Genomic DNA, 12,454 nt, shown 5'->3' on the forward strand with positions numbered 1-12,454 from the left:
ACTTTTACACAAGGATCAAGTTGCATCAAGCATAAAAATCTAATTATCTAATTAATAGCTTATGAAAGTCAACAGTGATCGTTTTATATAAGTGTTTCATAATTTTTGGTACTTATATAACACCACAATTAAATTTTAAAGTTCTCTTGTTTGTGTACCTTGTACAATTTCGTTAAACTGTTGCAATATCAGAAAAAAAAATGACATTCTAGTTACCCTAGAGGAGACACGGGTCTTCGCTTTTATTTAAAGCAGGTAAATATGACAGATATAGTTTATTGCTGGAACAGCAGTAAATGGTCACTAATTGCGCACGTAGGGGTTAATAGTCATCCCCGGAATCATCGTGCACTTCAGATATTAAAGCTTGAAGCATTATAATCATAGTAAAGACCAATGCAATGACTATTTTATACCGAAATATAATTCTGCTTCAGGAATGAACTGAATTCCATCTAGGTATTTATTAAACGGCAAACTTTCACATTCGGGTTTCTCGACATAAAGAAATTTCGTGATTGTGTAACACGGATAATTGTGAAATCGATTAGACCTTCAGACCTTGAAAACGTCCTCCCGGTGAATGAGTCGGGGTGGGATATCCTCTCTTGGGGGGCGAGATAAGTAAGCTACAAAGGCGCTGTTTATTTCAATCAATTATCAATTATCCTTATATTGAATTCCATTTGTAAATATTGAATTAGAGACACATCGACAACATTTAAATCAATTATTTGATCAATTCCTCATTGAGCACGTTTATATTGTGAGGACCAGCGGGTAATAACTATCACTGCCTCGTTATGATAAGAAATTGTGATGAGCTGCTCCGGTAGGGGGTGCTTTTGGTGGGGTACTATTGATAGAGAGGCATTGTGGTGTAATCAAAGTAAAGAAGGCGTTAACGAACACGAAGTACGAATAAACGTCGTGATTCCTTAGGATTTTGTTACAATTATATACAACATTTCAATAATTGATTTTCAGGGGTATTTTTCTTGATTTACTTTCATGATTTCTGTGTGATACATACAGATATATCTGAATTAAAAAAAAAAAATTCCGGAAGTTCGTTTCACATGCATGAAGCTGTTTCCGTTTGATTGCTGAGTTACATTAATGTCACCCTCAACATGTTCTTCTTCAAGGAAATACGTAAGAAGGAAAGAGCATGAAAGACTGTATACAAATGAAAAAAAAATTGTGATAATCTCTGATGTTTTGTTCAATACACTGTATTTACATCCAGTCCTTTAGTTATTATCTTCATTGTCCTTCCATTTTGTTGTACAGTGTATAATCGAAGTACTTACAATTACCATGATTACCTTAGTCTACTTTTGATGTATGCATGCATCAGGAGAAAAGAGTTTCTAGTGGTTTACTTACATGTTGCACACATATTGATTTGGCAGAGAGAGAGAGAGAGAGGTTACTAGATTCTTTACTGAATAAATATTCCATATTAACTGTAGTTCGTACTCTAAAAGGTTCCGGTTTCTAATTTGCATTAATTGACTCATTTAACAAAATAGTAATAATAATATTCTTTAAATCAGTGAATTTTCACTATAAATCCATGTGTATATTCATTGAAAGTCATGTTTTTCATTATAGCAAGTGATAAAACCGTGATAAAGACGAACGACACACGACACATTATACAATGGATAAAATTTATGTTGAACGTATTTGATTGTTCAACGATATCTGAATTTAAATGATAATGACTTTATTGGGCTGGCGCACTTTATCATTTATTGCAAAATAATTTGAAGATATCAAGATTGTTAAATACAATGTTCTTTTTTTTTTTTTTAAATAAATAATATCGTCAAACTGTATTAAATTCAAATCCGTGATAAACCATGCTCTGTTTATGGGTAAGGTACAATTTTAACATTCAATCTGAAGATAACGTGGTTTATAGTATCCTGTTCCAACGACACATTTAAGTGTTTGAAACTGAAAATTCATTTAAATAGAATGAGACAAACGTTACTGATTATGAAATTCATAAAATGCTTCTGAATCAATGTTCAACAATTACAAGACGCATTAATAAATATGATTATTCTCACATTTGTATTAAGAAATACAGAACGAAATGGATTTATTGTAGATGAATTCAAATGAAAATACACATACGATTTTATAAAACTCTCAGATTTTCAGCAGACTTCTGATTTTATTTACTTGCAGGTTAAAGCACTGATCAATATACTAGGTACACAATACTGCAATGTTGTGCTGGGAGTTAGTAGTAGAAATGTAATATTAATTTTTGAGCTCGCTTCCTTTATTTAAAACCCTAACAACAGCCGAACGTCTAAAGCCCACGATCATTGAATAACGGACTAAATCTACGCCTTTTAATAACAATTATTTCTTGATTAAAAGTCGAAATAGTTTATTGACTCCAAACATTTCTTCAGAGACTATGTTCACAAAGACCTTGAGAAAACAGTGCTGTCACGTCGCGGTAAAGTTAAGTAATGTTAAACAAATAAGGCCTGCACTATCGAGCTCCGGTCCCCTGTTACGCCTTTATACATCTCCGTGTTAAGGAGTGGCGAGCGAAATCCCCGCCATTGTTGGCTAAGATCGGCGTCTCCGTCAAGTGTTTTTGTAGACTGTTTTACAGGACTCTTTCAGTTAACATATATTGCTTCCTATATCTTCATCATTTTTACATTGAACAGCCTTCCTGCAAATGTCTTCACCGTCTCTCTTTATTGAAACTTGGAGATTAAGCTTCGAAGTTAAATCAAAAATTGTTCACCAAAAGATATATTGTTTAACTTGAATTTATTATTTCAAATTGTTGGTTTTATTTTGTGATCATTTAAAAGTTTAAGTCATGCGATCTCAGGAACCACAGTCTTGCTCAGCGAAAAAATGGAACAGAAATGGTGATCTCCACTCACAGAATGGCAGTCAAAATCCTCGAAAAGAACAGGAGAGTTTGGATACATGGACTTATAGACCAGTTCTCTGTAGAAACTTCATGAACATCGACCGAGGGTATATACCTCAAGGATCAGAAACTTTTCAGCTTGCACTCAGGGAAATGACAGCATCCAAAGAACACACAAACACTCACATGAGCACTCAATCAGGATCTTTGCATAAAGGAATGAGCCCCGCCAAGTCTAATCTGAAGTTACCAGGATGTGAAAGTCCGCGTTTCCAGGTCCGATGGGTGGATAGGTCTCAACATCGTGATTAAAGAAAAAAAAAATGAAAGAACTACCAGAAATGCTCAGGGACTGTAATATTTGGAGTTCAAAGTCACGTGATATCAAGATGCAAAAAGTGAAATTCTTTCAGTGTTTTTATTATTTTTTTTTTTTAACTTAATGTAAGGTCATAGGGATAATTTAATAAAATGTGATAAAAATTATTGGTCAGTAATTTTTTTTTCGTTTTTTAGAATCAAGGAATAACATTTATTTGCATTGCATATAAGATTTATCGTCCCTCTTGTCACCCATATAAAATTTTGCATTAATTCTAATGATTTTCCAAATGATATCTAATTCATAATTAAAATCCACGCCATATTTTAGCATATCTTGCGGAGCAAAAGTTTACAGAAATGACCTTTTCACTTGACAATTTTGAAAAAAGAAATAAATAAACATTTTACCCAGTTATAGTTATCTTTCTTAACAGAAGGCCTATGAACCTTTAATTAAGTTAATATCCTTGGATTTGACTTAAATATATTTTCACTTTTTTCTTTGTCTTTCTGAGATAAACATTTGTCATAGCAGTAACTCGTTTTTGGTTTACTGGCATGAAGTGGAAAGTGATACAGATTTCAGTATTGTTTGATTTATATTCCTGTATTAATTTTGTATGAAGGTACTTCGATTCTTATCTATTTGTGTCAAAATAAGAATACAAATACATGTACACGGTTATTAATGCTCTCAGCTAAAAATATAGAATACAAAAATTAGAAGCCCAACTTAAAAGAACAAATTAAAATGAGTTTTTATTGGGGTTGGGATAAATCGCCAGACCAAGTAACCTCTTAACCGAAAAGATGAACGTTAAACTTGTTTGTAATTTTGATATGAATTATTCAACCCGTATTCCTACAAAGCAATTTGTAATAATAATATGCCAAACTACACGATAACGTAAAACGGTAATTAATTGTACGATAATTAGAATAATATGTAGTTACTTTAAAATCAAAGTAAAAAAAGTTCAGTCATGAAAATTTATTTCACTATTTATTACATATCTTCACCTATATTCACGTTTATGTCTCTTTTCCATTAATATTTTACTTTAAAAAAAAATTATGTGATGACGTCTTAACTTATTCTCAACAAATCGCTCTGATGGCATAGACGTTCCTTGAATCGCAGAATACTTACTGACAAAATTATTATAATATTGCCAATCTGTCGATGTCAGAAGATTTTGCAAAATAAATTGCAAAATTTTCCTTTGATTTAATGAGCATTAACAATTACCTGGTTAAACATTGCTGATTAAGAATTTCTTTGTTTGTTTTTTTTTTTGTTTTTTTAACGCATCAACTGGAACAAAAGCAGATAGAACTTTCTGTACGGGGTTACGTAAACCTTGCAATTGATTAGTATTCAGGATTAAATTGCTTGGACATGTTTTTAAAGGGGCGGCGTCTTGTGAATTATTTAATGAATCGATTGCAGAATTTCAGTTTAAACAGGCTTCGAAGGAGAGATATTATGGGGAAAAAAAGTAAATATTCTGCAAAAACTATCAATTAATCGGTTATGAAAATTGTAACAGGTTGCATTCTTTCCGACTGATTAGTCGGTTAACCAGTTAATCGTTTTCATCACTAGTTTTAATTTTAACAATTAATTGGTTTTTTAAGGCGGAACCAGGGCGTCGCCAAGTTTCTGGAAAAGGTGTGGGAAAGAGGGTCAACAAAGGGTTCCACCTCCTCTGGGCCAATTTTTTTTAATGGACACCATTTTGATGGTTCTTGATGTATTCTTGAAGTTAATCAATCAAATATTAAACAAAATCTAGCAGCAAATACTTTCAACAGATAAGTCATGATTTATGTTTTGTTTCAAAAATGATATTTTCGAGTGTTTGTGAAAGGGTTTGCGATCGCTCCCAATGCACCCCCGTTTCGACGGCCTTTGGGAGATACCCAAGATTGAAGGGGATCTTCAGTGTTCTTCCAATACATGTAGTAATTTGACCTGAGTTTCTACTCCTTCCCTCTCTCTTCATCTCAGGAAAAACTGTTAGAAAATTAAACCTACCTCCAGTATCAGAGAAAATACAAAGAAAGATTATCACCTTTTTAATCTAGTCTTTTTCTCTTAAGAAATAGCTTTGTAAGAGAAACCTGAAATATCTTCCCTTCCAAGGAGGAACAGATCTCGAAACATTTTAAAAATATCTAGATACTACTACGAAGAAAGAGGGGTAACTTCCATCCAGTACTGACTCAAAACATTACAGATCACCTTTTATTATGTGACTGTATTCTTTGCTTGACTGTATTATTTATGCAAGTGTACATATGTACTCCTAATCTTTAAACTGTATTATTTAGGGTTTAGTAGTATACAGTTTGAAATTCAATGCATAGTAAATGATTTGTATTCGGCTTTCTGTATTCTTCATGGACATATACATGTAATGGTGAAATCCTTGAGTGTGTCGATTCTTTCAATTATTCAGGACTTACATTGTTTTATAATGGTAAATTTAGTTCTACACAGAAAAAGCTGTCAGATCAGGGGCGAAAAGCACTTTTTGGACTAAATCGAAATATTCAAATGTTTGAATTTAATGCAGAAACGCATTGTCAGTTGTTTGATACATATATATTAAATGTTTTAAATTATGGGTGTGAAATTTGGGGCTTCCACAAATCACCTGAAATAGAGCGCATTCATCTTATGTTTTGTAAAAACCTACTAGGTGTTAAAAGATCTACTTGTAGTTATATGGTTTATCGTGAATTAGGTCGTTATCCATTAATCATAACCAGGAAAATAAGAATTATGAAATACTGGTGTAAATTACTTCGTACAAATAACTGTATATTGAAATCTTCTTATGAATATTTATTGTATAATGCTGAAAATAAATTACATTTCAAACTTAACTGGGCAAGGGATGTTAAAGATGTTGTTTAGAATGGGACTTCGGAATTTTTGGATCAATCAAGATTTTATTAATCCAACACAGTTTATATCTTTATATAAGGAAAGACTTTTGGATATCTACTTTCAAGACTGCAATGCATTTTTTGAAAATTCAGCAAAGTGTTTCTTGTATAAGCACATTGTGTGTGACAATTTTTCCAAAATCCATGCATATTTGACAAAACCTATTCATTCTAAGTTAAAGAAGTATATTACTAGAACAAGGCTTTCTTCCCATAGCTTAAGTATAGAAACTGGAAGATATCAGAAAATAGAAAGAAGTAATAGAATATGTCAATTTTGTAATGATCACCGTATCGAAGATGAGTATCATTTTTTGCTTGAATGTCCTGCATATGATCCTTTAAGAAGAAAATATATCAAACCATATTATTTCAGATCTCCAAATATGTACAAGCTTACTCATCTACTCAGCTCTCTTGATGTTGGTGTTTTAGTTGGATTAGGGAAATTCATTCTTCATGCAATGATATTAAGAAATGATGAATAATTTAATTTATATGTATATTATGTATAGATACTTTTTTTCATGTATTAATGGAAAGTTTATAATGCTTACTGTAATTGTTGGTGTTGAGTCGGACAGATGGACACTAGGGGTTCCACCCCCCGCAGACTCTCGCCATGTTTTCATAATTATGTTTATTTTATGTATACTGATGGGCCGTATGGCTTAAAGTTATTTAAGAGCCCTCTATACACTGCACACTAGAGAGTTCTGATTTTGTGGTATTTTTATGGAGATAGAGTGATCTGCCCTTTGATCAAGAATAAAATAAATTGAATTGTACAGTTTATTACTTAATTTGTAATCAAATCAAGTATTCATAATACTTTAATAGGTCAAGATGAATGGATAGAACACTTCATTTGCAGGTGTTTTGCCCACTTAAGTAAACAACAGTGATTTATGTTCATCAGTACTTCATTGTCTTTGAACATTTTTCCTGGGGGTAAATGCAAGGTACCCTACGTTGAAAACATGATAGATAAGCTCAATACTTACACCTTTAAACACTATAATTTTCTCTATATCCAAAAAATATTTTTCTGTAGTGTACAGAGGGTCCTTAATAAAGAATTAAAGTAGTATTTACAAAATCTAGTTTTTACATTATGTTTACCGGTCGTGGAAAAAAACTTGCAAAATATACTGTTAATATTTTACAGAATTATTGGGAATTTTTTTTTCAGTAGGGTTGTGCCATTTCTGTAACTGCTGAATCAAAATAAACTCCTTTCAAACGGAGACTTTTAAAACTTTGCTAACTAAAGCCAAAATGATTTATACATGTATTTCAGTGCATCAATGAGGGTAGATGAGTTTGTAATTTCACAATGAACAATTACTATAGATGAATTTGTTCTGATCACTTCAATCTTTGAATAATTATTGCCGATTTATACAGCCAATTGTGTCTCACTTACAATGTAAAATTCATGTAAAAAGAGTTTCATGTTTAGGGGGAATAACAAATATATGCTGAAAGAGATATTCTACAAAATACTTAATAAAATAATGCTGATTTTAATTTTTTTAAAGGAAAAAAAAATAATACCCCCTCCCCCCTCCATAATGTAACATTTTTTAAACTGAATAAAGAAATATAAACAAAACAAGAGGTCCATGAGCTGAATCGCTTTGTCCCTTCTGCATGTTTTTCATTAGCTAAGAAATATAAATTGGCAAGATTGGAGTTATGCACCTTACATCGTTTCCATCCCTTACAGTCAAACATTTTATGACAGTACACATGTAGTACACATTCACCAGTTAGTTTTATGTTAAATACAAAACTTTTTAACAATATGATTAAAAATTTGCACCATAAGAAACTACAATCCTTTATTCCGTTAATTTAAAAAAAAAACATTAAAAAAATGATTAAAAAGTCAATTGGGAATCAGTTTTCTTTTTTAATTCAACAAACATTCATAAATATTATATGAAAATTTTTTTTACACACTAATGATAACATTTGGATAAAGATATGCCCAAGAATTTAATCAAAGTACCACGAGATAAATAAAATAAGGCAAAAAATCGTATAAACAAAAAAGCAAAACATGAAACTCTGGTCAGAAAGAAAAATACATGCATAGACAAAAACTTGCATCTCAAATACTGGATAAACCACATATATACCACCAGGCAAAATGTTGACAAATAACGAAGTCAGTTTCAAAACTCTATAATAAAACACATAACCTATGCCTCCCTTAAAATCAAATTGTAAAATTTTACTTCACCTCTTAGAAAAAGCAGAGACATTAAACAATCTTTATTCAAAAATGTCTAGTGTTGATGGCAATTTATCCTTGCCTAAGCATGATCCTGGTTCGTACTTTGTTACCAGTGGAAACATTTTTAACACTACAATTAACTCCGAACAAGGCATTAGTCATAACTTTTCTAAAAATAAAAGAACACCATCTACATGTATGTCATTTGGTAGGATTTCTTAAATCGTATGGCATGGAGCAAAAGAAGATGGGCGAACAAGACTTGCAAAATGTCTTTAGTTTCAAATGTATAAAAATCAAATTCAATTTGTCAACTATGTATTCAGAGCAAAAAGAACAAAATTCTAATCATTGAAATGTATGAAATTATGACAAACAAAACTCTCCTGTGGAAAAAAAAACCTCTCGGTAAAAATTAATTTTACGGCAAATAAGGAATAAATTCTTGGATTTAAACCCAATTGCAAACAATAAAAAATCTGAGTATATTAGTTATTTTGTCTTAGAGACTGTCACGCTTTGACCACTACACCACACAGCTCATGTAGATGCATTTAATTCTTGATAAAATAAATAATAATTCTGAATTAACCCATCGGTTCCTTTAACTTAAATTTGCTAACAAAGGAGTAGATGCTGTGAACATTAGTAACATTCTTAATCATAAAAACGTTCAGTCTTGCATCCCACCTTTTCTCAAGTTGAAGTCTACACCCTGCATTTCCTACAGATATTCCCAAACTGTTGCTTCCAAACTTTTCAATTATAAACAAACCTTATGTCTGGTCATCAACAAAATTACTTTGTTAAAACTCACTCTGATTCTAAGCACATGTACAAGTACTCTGAAGATGATAATAAAAGGATGCTCGAGTTCCTCATTGACAACATTTATGTTGTCTTCGCAGACCAGGTCTTCCACAAACTGTTAGAAAAGCGATGAACACTAATTCTGCCTCTTGCAATTGATTAACTTAAATATGTTAACACATTTAGATAGAAAAGCAAGTGAAGAAAGGTAAATAATGCACTGATTTCCTTTGAAAATATTAATAAATGGGTGCCGTATAAAACAAAAATTACAATATGCAAGTATTGTTCATTGCAAATTATTTACCAAACGTTAAAACACAAAATAATAATTACTTAAATGTGGATCTTTGAAATTTATTAGCATTATGATTTTCCAATCATTTTTTAGAGTGTTTTATTTAGTTTTTGATGTTCAATTTTTTTATGAAATGATAAAGAATAAGTTTATATCAAATACGACACAAAAAGTTCACTGAAAATTAAAAATGGTGCAAAATGGTCTTTAAAAAATCTGCTGGAATTCCAACTGGGTACTAATCTTGTCCCTTTATTAATAGAATCGGAACTCTTTTTGTATTCTTTAAAAAAATATATATTTAAAATATTACATATATAATAAAGTCTCTTGCTGTGGACTTCCATTCAATTATTGGATATACCGACGGTATTTAAATAAATTGTAATTCTTCTAAATGCATCAAAACAGTATATTTACCCCAAAATAAGCGCTTAACTGGGATTAACGAACAATTACAATAGATAATTCAGTGAAACAAGTGATCATGATCATTCCTAAGAATAATAACAACCAATCACATGTAGAGGGATTTTACCCTGAATGCTTAATGTTATATTCATATCTGTTTCAAAAGTACTTTGTTGTTTCAAACTTTTGACAATGGCCTTCAGTAGGACACAATAAATGTTACTATTACTGTTAAAATCAATTTATTATTGTGCTTTGTTCTGCTTGGCTTTAAATTAACTAAGAATGATTTGGAGTTTGTGAGATTCCTTTACATAATGTACAAATCATGATGTAAAAATTGATTTATGTATATACTTTAAACCTCTTGGTAATAAACAAAACAATTACGCTACTCACTGATATAGAACAATATTAGATAGTTAGTTTAGGGCACAGGCACTTGTTTCGGTAATAAATTTTTAACCCATGGTATAATAATTATACCATGGGTTAAAAATTTATTACCGAAACAAGTGCCTGTGGTTTAGGGCCTAATACGAAGTCATCCAGGGTGTGAAATGAAATTATCCGTTTTGGGCGAGGCGAAGCTGATAGTAAGTAATATTATCCCACAAGACATTTATAAGAGTTCCGTAACATATTGAATAAAATATATTTTAAAATATCATTGAACATCGTATATTCTCAGTATTGCATCATCTCAGTTAAAGATGTGACCTGTTTTTTAATCTTGGCGGTCAGACGGATTCGATCGCCGGTGGCCAGATAGCTCAGTTGGTAGAGCACCTGATTGGCGATTCAGGGGGCCCGGGTTCAAATCCCAGTCTGACCCGTCGCATTTTTCTTATTACAGATTTGGTGCCGTTGACCACCCCTGGATTTGCAGGTGAAAGTCCTGCCAAGGACTAATAAGAACTTGGATTGTGTCTTCGAGGGAGTAGACAATTTAAGGAGGGAGTAATGTGGTGGTTTGGGCCGTGGATATCGACCTAGGTAGCTTAGTAGGTAGAGCACCTGACTAGTGATGCAGGGGTCCCGGGTTCGATTACAGATCCAGCCATACATTTTCTTCTTTCCTGTTACATTTGATGCCGTGCCTAGTCCTGGAAGTGACAAGTGAAAAGACCTGCTAGGGAAGAACCTGGGTTGGTGTCTTCGGGAGCCGAAGACTTTGAAGGCAGAGATTTTAAGCACCACCTTCAAAAATACCTGGTCTCTGTACCCCTGTCAATCAAGTGCATTAAGGTACATCACTGGGTGCTAGAACTTGATTGACATTTACTTACTAGTCCCTGTGTATACTTTGTACACCTTGTTTGGCACTTGTGGTGACCTTCAAATTAACTTTTGGTCCTTTGATATGTACCACACATGGTATAAACAATAGAGAAGCTGTATTACCATGATTACTATGGAATTTTTAGCTTGATAATTTATATACACACACCTATAGTATTTGAAATAAATATGATATTCTATATGATAATATATATTTAAATTTGGTATACTTTTTTGTCAAGGCTCAACAAATACTTTGAATAATATTTTTTTTAATGGATGGGGATGCTTTGACACACATTCAATTACAAATTAATAAAAAATTATTGAGATTAAACTTTATTTACAACTTTTTATTTTTTTATACTCTACTGTGTATTAAAATACTTCCTGTGTATAGGGATTAGGAGACAATCGACCACACGTAGACTGCTAGCCCTCAAGGCATTCACACCTGTATAGAATAAACCCCACCCTCACTTGGAATTTACCACCCGGTAAAAAATCTCTGTCTTTAAGGAGGGAGAAATGTGGCAGTCAGACGGGTTCGATCGCTGGTGGTCAGATAGCTCAGTTGGTAGAGCACCTGACTGGAGATTCAGGAGGCCCGGGTTCGAATCCTGGTTTGGTCCGTCGCATTTTTCTCCTGTTACAAATCAATCTTCGACAGATTTGTCTTAAGTGGGATAAAGTATATTTATATATGTCCACTGTTATACACGTTAAGGAGGGATTCTATAGTCTAGTTTTTGACTAAATGAAATATTCAAAGTATATGCTTATATGTCATATATAGATGTAGGGGATTTAAAAGATACTATTTTTCTTTCCTTCTCATAATCTTACACATTTGAATAGAAATGGAAACTGAGTTTGAAATCTAGTAGGGACTATATTTTTGGCAGAACTGTGGCGTATGAAAATATCTCCTTTTCTGCTTCTTAAAATTACCACAGAGCAATATATTTAGTTGTTTTTTTTTTTAACAAGTACTGAAAGAAATTTTATGAAGTGACTGAAATTAATAACTATGGCTACAGTTTTAGAATATATCAAATAAATATGACTTTCTAAACAAACTGCAGTCTTATTAGCGTTTGAAAGCTTCCAAGCTAAGAACAGATTTGAGCAAAAAATCTGTAAAAAGTGTTTTTTCTCTCTTACTAAACGGTCAAAACTTTCTGTCTTTGTTTCATCTTGTATCTTTATATGACTA

General features: G+C 32.2%; 1 non-coding gene across 1 annotated transcript; it reads left to right on the top strand.

The window, feature by feature from the left end:
• Nucleotides 1-10,719: 10,719 nt before the first annotated feature.
• Nucleotides 10,720-10,792, top strand: Trnaa-ggc (transfer RNA alanine (anticodon GGC)). Its single transcript has one exon. It is a non-coding gene; the product is annotated as a tRNA-Ala (tRNA).
• The last annotated feature ends 1,662 nt before the right edge of the window (nt 10,793-12,454 follow it).

This window comes from Saccostrea echinata, unplaced genomic scaffold (genome assembly GCF_033153115.1).
Source record: "Saccostrea echinata isolate AGI-Se365-2 ecotype Australia unplaced genomic scaffold, CSIRO_AGI_Sech_v1 ptg000037l, whole genome shotgun sequence".
NCBI lineage: Eukaryota > Metazoa > Mollusca > Bivalvia > Ostreida > Ostreidae > Saccostrea > Saccostrea echinata.